This window comes from Eucalyptus grandis, chromosome 5, assembly GCF_016545825.1.
Source record: "Eucalyptus grandis isolate ANBG69807.140 chromosome 5, ASM1654582v1, whole genome shotgun sequence".
Taxonomy (NCBI): domain Eukaryota; kingdom Viridiplantae; phylum Streptophyta; class Magnoliopsida; order Myrtales; family Myrtaceae; genus Eucalyptus; species Eucalyptus grandis.
In genome coordinates, this window is record NC_052616.1 from 34365492 (window position 1) to 34377684 (window position 12193).

The following is a 12193-nucleotide window of genomic DNA, read 5'->3' on the forward strand; positions in this document are numbered from 1 at the left end:
TGAGTATCTACAAGATAATTGGAATAATTGGGAACATTAAATCCACTAATTCCAATTCTTTGCCAGGAAATCTACATGAAACATATGCAAATCATTGTCCTCTTTATCGTCATTAGGGATGACACATGGTTTGGTCCAGAACTCTGGAGCTCAGAGACATTGATAGCACACCTCGAATAACTCAAAAGTTCAAAAAAGTCGTAAAAAGATAAGCTAGATTACAGAATACATTGATGACAAAAATTAGCATCAGAAAAGTGATGCCTACACAGTTGATGCCATAACTTAACAATCTTATAATCAAGTTAAAGCATGAATAGGACTTCCAATCACAACTGCAACCCTCTGTAAATACATGAACATCCTGGCAAAAACTGACATGGACAAGTAACATGCTCCTTCCACAGGTCCCTTGATGAAATTCTGTGATTGGTAAAGCAGTAAATGGCACATGCATTGTCAGTCATATTACACTAAATTTTGAAGACACTTCTAGGACGCAAGATGTCAAACTCCATCCCCTTACCATGAAAAAAAATGCGAATCATCACTAATATTCACACAAATCTGTGCACTTAAAAGGGTTGTCAGAGCACCTCTGATTATTAAATTTTGTAGAATCTTGAAATAAAATAATTCACTATTTCTAACATCACACACAAACGTGAGAGAATCTTAGTATGCTAGAATCAGCACCAGTGATGTCACATCTAGATTGGCGCTTTACATGTAGAATACAAAGAGTCAAGAAAACTATAAGTCAAAAGTAATTTTGCGATGAGTTCACCTTAAGAATGGGAACTACCTTGAACTACAAGTTTGACTTAGGTTATAATCAAATAAAGAGATTAAATAACAGGAATAACAACAACGAACAATATAATCAGAATAAACCAAGAATCGGGAATGAAGAGCAAGAATGTCGTGTAACTTCATCTTGAAGACCTTTAGAGCATCCTCATTGTGATTGACTATTATCATACAAGGAAATCTATAGCTATAGGTACACTCATTCTTAGCATGAGCATCATATTCTACTGCCACAGCGAGAAACCATAGTGCCATAATCCAATGCCCTTTTAAAAGGCCATACCATGCAACCCACTTGTTTTATGCACAAGCAACTGACAATCATTCAATATGCAGCAGAATTGCATCATAATACCATACATGACATCCATGTTGTTAATAGAAGCGAGAATCATAATCCAAAGGTCTTACCTAGTCATGCACAGCCATGAGAGGATTCAACAGAAAGAATCAATCCACACAGATCTAATGAGAAGCCTGAGTAACCTGTGACTTGAGAGACTTTGAAGCTGAAATCCATATATTAGCATTAAGCATATATCTATAATACTTAAACAAATCATAAATTCCACAATCTCATAAACAGCAAAAGAATGGAAAAGGAGGGGAAAATGGTGAAGAGAAATGATATACATGCTACAGTGTTCAATGAAACAGAGAAGAATGAAACTCGTTTCATCATTGCATAGACAAATTATTTCAAGGCCATCTTTTCAGTATGTAATGAGTTTCGAAGCATACTTATTATCTCAGATGAATGAAAAGGTCATGGTTTGATCAGTCTATTTGCAACTGAAGAGCTCAAATTGGAGAATTGCTTGACCGAAAACCATACATGTTTAGTAATTCACGATAGGGATCAAGGAAGAAGATACTTCTCACAAAGAGTCTAACTGACAGATCACCAACTAATAACTTCTTCTTTTTCCTTAACCAAGAACATGATGTCCCATTTCTCAAATGGTAATCTGGCTAAGTATAACCAGTCTAGAGGAAAGCTACATTTGATAAACAGGACATCTGAAAATTGGCCAAAAGTAAAGACTGGGTGTCTGAAACTCTGAATGGCTGAACACCACTCCACTGAAGCCACTATACTTAGTGTCAATCTGGATAATTGTACCCACCATCTCAAGATGAGCACCTTATCCTTGATGGAGCAAACTTCTGAATGGGTTCTTATGCAACCAATGACCCACTAGTTCTATGCTTCCAATTTCATTAACCCTTATAATTACAAAAAATTCCACTGGGCCAGCTTTATTTACCTGGGATATGGGTAGATAATTGGACTGGTGCATGCGTGCGTGTGAGAGAGAGAGGTGAGGTGGAGAGAGAGAGAGAGAGAGAGTTGTCCAGCAAGATCTGCAATTGCCGAAAGCCCCAGCTACAGTTCTCTCTAGCTGGTTGAAACTTAATTGAAAAGTAAAAATAGAATGAAGCTTCCTAAATTCTTCTCAATCAATATGAATGGGGATGAGTCCTAGGAAGAACATATAAAAGAGCTTTTCCGAGAGGATTCTTTAGGAAGATGTTGCTAGCAAGCACAATGCTCAAGTTCATTGATTGTTAAAGTTAACTTGGGCTTAAAAGGTAGAATTGCTCTATTATGATCATGAAATCCTCTTAAAGAGTGCATTAACTATGTGTCCATTGGAAAACAAGGATCATTTCCCCTAGGTTGTCTAATGTAAATAGGTGCTAATTGTAGTATTATAACATTATTTCAAACAGACAATTCAGCTGGTTAAAATGGTAGATCACCGTTCATACCATTAGGCTTTCCTCATTCATAAAAACCTCGCAGAAGAGAAATTGCTTCTAATGCCATTATACCTCCACAACATTGGAAACCCTTCGATCCAGAATTCCATTACTGCAAGAGAAACAAGAAAAAATTTGGAAACATTCATTGATTAGGCAGAAAGTTGGAAACATTCATAGATCAGGCACTCTTAAAGGGGAAACATAGACGAAATTTCTGTGAAAGCCACCCAATATATTTGATAATTCTACATATTTACCTAGCTCATCAACTTGAACCCCAAGACAGATTCCATTTGCAAATCATGTCCATATATCAAGTGAGAGATAATTTAGCAGAATAGTTGAAAAAGCACTTCACAAATGAAGGTACCATCTTAGCAAAAACAAGTTCACTGATAAAGGAAAATGGTCAACTTAGGAAAATTACATTTAGGTTTTAAGAATATCAATTTTAACAAATGTCTGTACTCCAGAAAACAAGTTTTCAGGCAAGTAAATTGTCTTTGAAGTGTACCATTTACTTCCATTGACAGTAACTAGGCTCTACACCTTGGCAAACTTATTGCATCATATTTAAAAGAGGCGTGTTTGGGGGAGCTATAGCTTAAACCTAACATCCTTGGAGAACAAACAGTAGCTGTAAACAGGGGATTACTTCAAGGCTTTTAGCATGGATAGGCAAGTTCTCTTCAGAGAGATATTGGCACTGGGAATCTGATTTGAGAGAAGATTTACAAATGACTTGTCTACTAATAATGGCTAGCATGGGTTTCAATCAGCTACATCTTCCAAACATTGCATATGACCCATGCTCACTGTTATAACAATAGTCTTATTCTCTCTAACATGAAACTATGCAGCAATTAAGGCTAGTTTTTGAGCTATGCACGGTGGAATTTGAGCAAGGTGGTGCTTTATCTGCAAGATGCGTCCTCTTGCTTGATGCTGTATTCAGAAAGGCAATGAGCTAGCTCATGTTTCCTACAATACTTTTGACTTCTAATCAGATTCTTAAGAGCAGCATAAGTATCAATCTCTAGCTCTAAAAGTCAAGTTCTCATGGCTTATTTTTTTCCCCTAAAATTTTTCACTCATACTCTTGCTTCTTCCTGATAATCAGATTATTAAGAGCAGCATAACTATCAATTTCTAGCTCTAAAATTCAGAGTTTCCTGGCTTATTTTCCCCAATAAAATTTTTTATTCATACTTTTGCTTCTCCACAACCCTTCCCTCATTTCCCTGTACTTGAGCTTCTTCTTTCAAAACTAATAATTCAACAAAAAGACATTGTCCGCAATCTATATTAGCTACTTTAAGTACTGCTCTAATTACAATGAAACAGATCCTATTTCACTATGTTTTAAACTTTTAAGTCGACAAAATCTGAGTTAAAATAATTGGTGACTTCTGGACAATCTCAGGAAACATGACATGTTAGATCATGGTAGCATCCGAGAGATGAAAAATCATACTGGAAAAACATGTCATACACCCAATTTAGTAAGCACACGCCTTCATGTATGCAAGAAGAGACAATTGGAACTAATAAACAAGGAAAGAGATTTCTTTATCGAGAACACTGCCCATGACATATCAGAAAGCATAAATTTCCTTATACTTAAATCATATTTCTTTGAAGATGCTATATTTCCCACTTTAAACTTGATAACATTGCAGACATCAAAGAATCTTACCGCAGTGGAAAAAGGCAAGGAAGAAGAGATTAAGAGACAGCTGGAAAAAGGAAGAGGAAAGAACAAACCCATGTTACAGTAACTTGTAGTACTTCCCAGAACAGTAAATTTTTTATGGCAAAAAAAGAAAGGAAATGTCTAACAAGTCACATAGAATTTTTTAAAAAAGGAAACAGAGAGGGGAAAGAAAGAAATAATATAAACTTGACTTCATGACACTTCCTAAACTCTACTTTCTACAATTTAGACATGGAAGAGGACAGAAAAGGTGGAAAATTAGTTCCATTTTTCACGGTTATGTGTCGCAATATTCAATGTACAACAACAAACGGAAGTACTACGAAACTACATCAATAGTAATCAAAATAAGATTCATAAACCTCCAGTAAGCTTTAGTTGTCAATTGTAATATGTCACAATTTCAAAGTGGAGCTAAGCAGATACGATAACAATAAAAGCAAGTTCAGAAACTGACCTAATTCATTCCTTAGAGCTACTTGATGCAACAACAGTATTGAGCTGCAGCCTCCACATTTATCATTTGCACAGTCATAATATACTTCCTTTATACCTAAAATGGCTAAGAGTCATATATAATTTATGAGTATATAATTTATGAGTAAACAAATTTTACAAAAGTTTAGTTTTAGTTCAGTATGATCAACAGATGTACCAATGATTGATGATGCTGCTACACACATTATGCATAGTTCACGTCACATAAAGGGAGCGTGCTGAATACTTCTCTGTACCTTCTGCAGACAAAAATCCAGTCCTCTGCCACTGTTCAAGAAGAACATCAAGAGCTTCCATTTCTACACACCTTGTTGCCTAGGAAAGCGCAAGGAGAAAAAAATAAAGGAAGCATATCCCACTTAGGAGCTTGTCAGAGAGAAAGTTGCTCTTAGTGTACTTTCAACATAAATTTTGGAAGTGCATTTCATGAAAAATGTTTTCACCTTCACATTTATTCATTTATCTCTTTTACTCTTGCTTAACGTTTGAGTCCTATAGTTTATCTTTAGATTGATGCATCTCTAAGTGCCATTGCCTTCTTCCTCTCAGTGTCGAGAGCATTAGCAATGCAAATAAAAAATATTTCACCAAAGCAAACAATAGCAACACATCTATAACTTGTCTATTCCTCTTCAAATCGCCTCTTTCGTATCTGCTCCATGTTGACTATATTTTTAAGGCTTGAATCATGTTCATCCCTGGCTTTGTTTGTAGGCTAAGTGAGGAAGATTGTTGTATCCTAGGGATAGGAATTTTGTCACAGCCAACTGCATTAGATCATGAATCCTATTGGAAGAACCATTGTCTCCAAGACAGAATTATCTATGCATCTTATGCAGAAATTTCAGTTCTTTCTTCAAATACCGACAACACTAACAGTCTAAAAGAGGATCTTATACGTGAAGCATGGACAACTCTCTTTGCTCCTCAATGTCAAGGTATGGACATTGTTTGAAAAGTATTCTCCTTACTAAGAGCCATTCGATCTAATTTCTATTACTCAAGCATTATATTCTCTGAAATTTTATGTGAAATTGCAGTTATCTTCCCTATACTTGAGATTTTGCAAAGTTCCTCAACTCACTTCTCATAACTTTAGAATTTTGCATCTCTCACTACACCCTTTTAATCAAGACAAATGAAGCCACCATACGCTCTCAGGTAATGTAAAGCAATAAATACATACTCAGAACAATTTAAAACTTTGTAATCTGTTGAGGTAATCAAGCACTTACTAACGTATTCAAGCATGCTATACAGGACAATCTACAAGCACTGAACATTCTGGTCCAACAGCTTGCAAAGGCTTTATTTCTATTTAAAAAGTAAATATCATTCCCCTACTCTTTCTCTCCTCATTGAAGCTTTTTCTTTGACTGTCCTTGGTCCAAAATTCAGACAGAGAACAATAGCAAATGAGAAATGTGAAACATTGTACAGAGTAAAGCAAGATTCTTGCTATTGTTACCCATAGTCGTACTTTATGAAAGAATAATGGGAACAAAACCATTAAGAGCCTAATAATGCATAGAAAATTCCACCTTTTAACAGATTTGTTCAGATGTACTATTTTATCACATACTAAAGAAATAACTGCGATATTGAGTGTATCAATTCAAAACAACAACAAAGTGCTGTTGGTCAAAATTTATAGAAACGGGTAAAGAAGCAATGATAGACATACATTCCCTTTCTCATTAGTCCTGTTTCTTCCTGCTGCAATAAGGCACCGTTTCTCACCAATCACAGCTGTTCAATCAAGGTATAAAATAAATAATGTACAATGTGACATCACTTACAAATTAAGACTGAAAATAAAGTAACATATCTGAAATGCACCTGGTTATTGAAAATTAGTTCCTTACCCAACTGGAACTTCGAGGCTGTCCAAAGCAAGCTTTGCCTTATATTAAAAATGCAATGTCTTGTTACTTGTTAGGAGGAAAAAAAAATATGGTTATAAGAGTCAGAATTTCTCTCATACTTGCATACAGGCAATTCAAGGGAAAATGAACATCAAGTCGCCAGCAGTAGAAATATTTCAGTATCAACATTCAGCTACTAATGGAATGATCCATATCTCATAGCTATAAGATCAAGATTTTGCAAGTCCTGTGTTATATATTGGTCCCAAACTTCCAAGTAATGATTATGAATACATACTCATCCTGTAATTCAGATGCAAATCCCACCTAACACTCAAACTGATATGGCTCTGATAACAATAAAACAAAAACAACAACTAATTTGAGAAACTACATTAATCAAGTTTCACTAATACATTCAAGAAGCATCCAGGAGTTTTAGCTTCTCGGTCATTTTCCTTCATAAAAGTTACAGAAACATAAGAATAAAAAGAGAATCCTAAACAGTTGCGAAGGCCTCAGAATTCGGAATCGACAATCAGCTACTTGTGCTTTTGTCTCTATTCTACTGAATAGCTTATGTAAACTCCATGTTCTGGTGATTATTTCTTTTTCACATCCACAGTCTACAAGGTGAAAGAAAATAACTACCTAACCAGTTATCCATTGGCACAACCGATGTTCATATTACTCTCACACTCCCAAGTAAATTTGGTTTTCAAGAAGTGGTTAAAGGACTCGACTGTCAAGCAACCTTTCCCGGTGGCCATCTCACTGCATCTTCTTCATCCCCTATGGTTTTGCCTCTTTCAAGCGCCTCATAAAATATTGAGACAGAGCCCCCTATCCCAGTGATCGAAGTTTCTCAGAATTCAATTCTCCTTGCAAACCGATCACCTGCTGCACATCCGTATGATAAGTACATACTACACATCCAAATTTTCTCTAGACAACTCAAAAGCACCCGGATTGGCTCAGTTTTTCACCTGAAAAGGGGATTGAACCAACCCATGTACACCCTACATCCCATTATTTCACCCTCCCTCGCTTGTTTTTCCTTGGAACCTAGACTTCACCTACTTCTTTCAATAAATTGCCACCAATGGAAACAAAGAAAGAAAAGCCACACCTTCCAGAGATTATCGCTGATTTTGCAGCGTGTAACGTCGATAACCTGTGAATTCACTACGAAGCATCCACAGACTAAACTTACGAAGAAACACCGATTCAGCGTCTCTCGAACAAATCCAACGACGCATCCTTCAAGTTCCCGCGCAATTGTAGCACCAATCGAATCGAATTCAAAATGCAGCTCAAGTATAGCGTTAACATTAAAAAAAAAAAAAAAAAAAAAAAAAATTCGGACGAGCCAGGCATTACCTAATCTATAGCAAGCTGCATGAAGCCCATAACGAACCTCAAGAGAGAATCGTCATCGGTTTCCATGGCTTCGGTCGGCGGCGGTAGTCCGTCGCCTCCGCCAGCCGGTCTCCGTCGCCATCAAGTTCAATAGGGACTCCGTTTCAGGAAGACGAACATCTTCTTATTCTTCTTCCATTTCGTCGGAGATCGCTGGTGTGGGGACGGAAGATGAGGTGTTGGTGGAGTTGGAAGTTTTGGCTATGGCGCAGGAGAAGAGAAAATGAAGGAGCTTTACAACAATGGGAAAAATCAAAGAAAAAGAAGAAATTAAGGTACATTCGTTGTCCAAAAAAAATCATATTTTTGGAAAATATTTTTGTATAAGTCATTTTCTAAGAAAATAACTCGTTTGGCCGAAACCTAAACTTTGAATGAAAAATATTCTTCATCATTCGTTAGCTAATTTAATTATTTGGTAAAAATTATCAAAAATTGAATTTTAATATTTTTAATTGACCAAAAAATTAGTCTTATTTTATATATTTTTTAAAAAATGAATTTTTAATTATTTATATTCTTAAAAATCATTATTATTATTTTTTTTTTTTTCTTTTTTCCTTTTTCTTTTCCTTCCTCTTTCCTCCTCCTTCTTCCTCCTCCTTCCTTTACCGCTGCATGCCTGATGATGGTCGGCTACGCGGTGACTGACCAAGACCCGGTTGCCAAATCCGACAAGCTCGAGGCTTAGCTAATTTTGCTCGAGCTCACCGGATCTGGCGGTAGAGCTCGAGCTCGCCTGAATCGGGAGCCCAAGCTCCATGCCAGATCCGGCAAGCTCATGGCTCGCCAGAGCCTGGTGAACCTCTGGCAAGCTCGGGTGAGGCCCAAGCCCTGCCCTGCTCGTTGGATCTGGCGAGGCCCAAGCTCAGCTTTGCTAGATTGGGCTAGGCGGAGCCTTGCCGGCCTAGGGCGAGGCTTGAGCTGGCTTGCGGATGAGGGGACGCTCCGCCACTGCTAATCATCGGCATTGAAGGGGAGGAGGACGAGATCAAAAACCTAGGGCTTCGTGAGGGCGGAGATCTAGCACCAGTGGATGAGGGGATGCTTCGCCGCTGCTGATTGTTAGTGTCGAAGGAGGAGGAGAGGAGATCATAAACCCTAGGTGTCGTGAGAAAGAGGGGAGAAATAAGTAAAGAAAGAAGTAGCGCAACAGAAAATTGCGTGAGGGCACACAAGCATGATCCAAGATCGTCCGTGAGGGACCGTGTCACGTACAAGGGGCTGCCCGGAAGTAGCTCACGAACGACCCATGAGCAGAACGAGCGGAAGGCCCATGCGCAGCCCGTGAGCAACCACTAAGCGATGTTCGAGCAGCCCGTGACGGTTCAGCTGGTCGCGTGTCAGACGGACCTGCAACCCCGATCTTGCTTCTGACACACGCCCATGGTCTGCCCAAGGCCTGACGTGCGCGACCCATGGACTTCCCAGGGGCTTGCCGGATGCAGACCATCGAGTAGCCTTCGAGTAGCCTGTTGTATAGCTTGTAATGATTATACGGATTCAAAATGACCCGTTGGATCGGAGGGACGATCCACGGCCGAGATGCGACCCACTCGTGTATAAATAGGGATCCCTCCCCCACTTTGTAATCAGTTCGTTCACAAGCATTATACACTCTCTTTGCCCATTCGGTTCTTGTGTTCGAGCGTGTGTGTGTGCAAGGCTGACTTGGGATCACCGATCCTAAGGCCGCGCGGTGTTTGATCGACCGAAATTGATCGACCCCTGACAAGTGGTATCAGAAGAGGAAATCATTTTCCACAAATGGGGAGATTTTCCATTGATCGGAAAACATTTTCTTTGACCATCTATTTTCCGCCATCTGAACATTGGAAATTCTAGAAAATATTTTCTCGGAAGTTGTTTTTCGCGAAACGAATGGACCCTAAGTTACTAATGGTTTACTAATTTTTATTTGAGCGAGTTACTACCATTTATTTGATTGTTTCAAAATTACCACCGTTTTTAATAATTAACCAGTATTGTTTTGTGGAGCTTACAGATGTGTTAAGTTTACTAAACTCTAGTGGGGAATTTCCACCTCACCACTTCTATGGCTTACAACTTTTCACCTTACCGATACCTTTGGGTCGTTCTATATTTTTGCTTCAACATAAAAGCTTTTTTTTTTTTTTTTTTTTTGCTTCAACATAAAACTCTTGTATGAATTTTCATTGTTTATTTTTTCTTCCATAAACCCTTTTTTAGATGCATTCTTGGTAGAGCTCTTGCTTCTTCCCCCGGTACTTGAGCTTGTTCTTTCAAAACTGACACTTAGAACAGAGATATAACGTCATTACTCTAGATTCGCTGCTTCGTTTATTGCTCAAATCATAATGAAACAGATCCTAATTCCCCACGTTTAAATTTTATGTCACAAAGTCGGAGTAATAATTGCTGAGTTCTGAACAATCTTAGGAAACATAAAATGTAGGGGTGTGCAACGGAAACCGCCCGAATTGGGACCGGACCGAACCGGACCGGACCGGCCGGTTTTGGGCGGTTCCCATAGTCGGTGGTCCGGTTCCCGGTTCCTAATCTTGGAACCGGCGGCCGGTTGGTCCGGTTCCCGGTTCCAAGGTGGGAACCGGACCGACCGGACCGGACCAATTTTTTTTATATATAATTTATATTCATATAATATATAAACACATATAATATATTAATATTATATATGAAACTTATTGCAATCGGAATTGCAATTTAGGTAACAACCTCTTATGTGGCCAAAAGACCACCAAAACCCTTGTTGTTACTCTTTATTTATAGAAAAAACTCTCCTCATGCTCACACTCTCTCCCTTGCTCCCCTCACTTGCAAACGACAAGGCACTTCAAGCCTTAAAAAGTCTCATATCGACTAAACATTCAAAGTATATAAGAGAGATTGTTTATAAAACCTAAGCCAAGCACAACCTTTAATCACGTTGTTCATGGGTTTTATGCTTAAAATTAAGCATGAAACACATAAACTATGATTGATATTCACACAAGTGAAGTTTGAATATTTTGCACGTGGAAACATGTGTGAGTAGTTTTATTAGATTGCTCAGAAACCGAATTTGATTGATCGGTCTGAAGCATGATTATTCTTTAGTGAATGGTCATTTTTTAGTGAAAAAAGAAAGTGCCAATTCTTTTGGACCGAACTGGATTGGACCGGAATCGATGGTCCGGTCCGGTTCTCGGTCCTAAGACCAATGGTCCGGTTCCCGGTTCCACCTTGGAACCGGACCGAACCAGGAACCGATCACCCCTAATAAAATGTTAGGCCACGACAGCGTGAGACAAATTAAAAATCATACTGAAAACACAGGCCATACAGCACAATGTAGCAGGCATATGCTCTCATGTATATAAGAAGAGACAATAGCAAATGTTAAACAAGAAAAGAGATTTGTTTATCTAGTACATTGCCCGTGGCATATCTGAAAGCATAATTTCCTCATGGTTAAAATATCACTCCGTTGAAGATACTATATTTCTAGATTTAAACATGATAACATTAAAGACATCAAAGGATCTTACTGCAGTGAAAAAAGGAGAGGAAGATCTAGAGAGGAGAGTGAAAAGGAAGAAAGAAACTTAGGTTCTGTTTGTTTCACCACAAAATAATTTTTAGGAAAATGTTTTAAAGATTTTTTGGCGTTCACTTCATGAAAAATAAATTAGTTAAGGAAAAAAATTTCCGCCGACAGAACAAGCACCATTAAAATTAGAGAAAATGTTTTCCACTACTCTTTCTTTCACCACTAATTTCAATTATTTTTTTAAAATTTGAATTTTTGATTATTTTTTATTGTTTCCATTTTTTTTTTTTCTTCCTTGGCTGGTCGTCAGCCTTCCAACTACGATGAAGGCTAGCAACCAACCACTAGTGAGCTTGAGCCGGCTAGAAGGCAATGAGGCTAGAGCCTTGCTAGATTGGCAACACTCAAGTGTTGCCAGAGGTCGAGAGGTGTGAGCCTTGAGCCTTGCTAGATTAGTGATGATCGAGTGTCGTTAGAAGATAGCAAGGCTCGAGCCTTGACAGCAAGGCTCGAGCCTTGCCCTATGGCGACGCTTGTCAGAAAAAAAAAAAAAAAAAGGAAATAAAAGAAGAAAAAGAAAGAAAAATA

At 38.2% G+C, this 12193-nt stretch overlaps 2 long non-coding RNA genes across 4 annotated transcripts; both read right to left on the minus strand.

Moving 5' to 3' along the window:
• Window positions 1-18: 18 nt before the first annotated feature.
• LOC120293348 lies at window positions 19-2093 on the minus strand. Its single transcript, XR_005551102.1, has 2 exons — window positions 1222-2093; window positions 19-423 (listed from the first exon to the last, which is right to left on the minus strand). It is a non-coding gene; the product is annotated as an uncharacterized LOC120293348 (long non-coding RNA).
• Window positions 2094-2975: 882 nt separating this feature from the next.
• On the minus strand, window positions 2976-7938 carry LOC104446659. Of its 3 annotated transcripts, none has more exons than XR_005551239.1 (4): window positions 6655-7938; window positions 6474-6538; window positions 4947-5104; window positions 2977-4844 (listed from the first exon to the last, which is right to left on the minus strand). It is a non-coding gene; the product is annotated as an uncharacterized LOC104446659 (long non-coding RNA). The 3 variants fall into 3 exon arrangements; XR_005551240.1 differs by having other exon boundaries at window positions 2978-4844; window positions 6474-6692; window positions 7868-7935; XR_005551238.1 differs by having other exon boundaries at window positions 2976-4844; window positions 6474-7938.
• Window positions 7939-12193: the final 4255 nt, after the last annotated feature.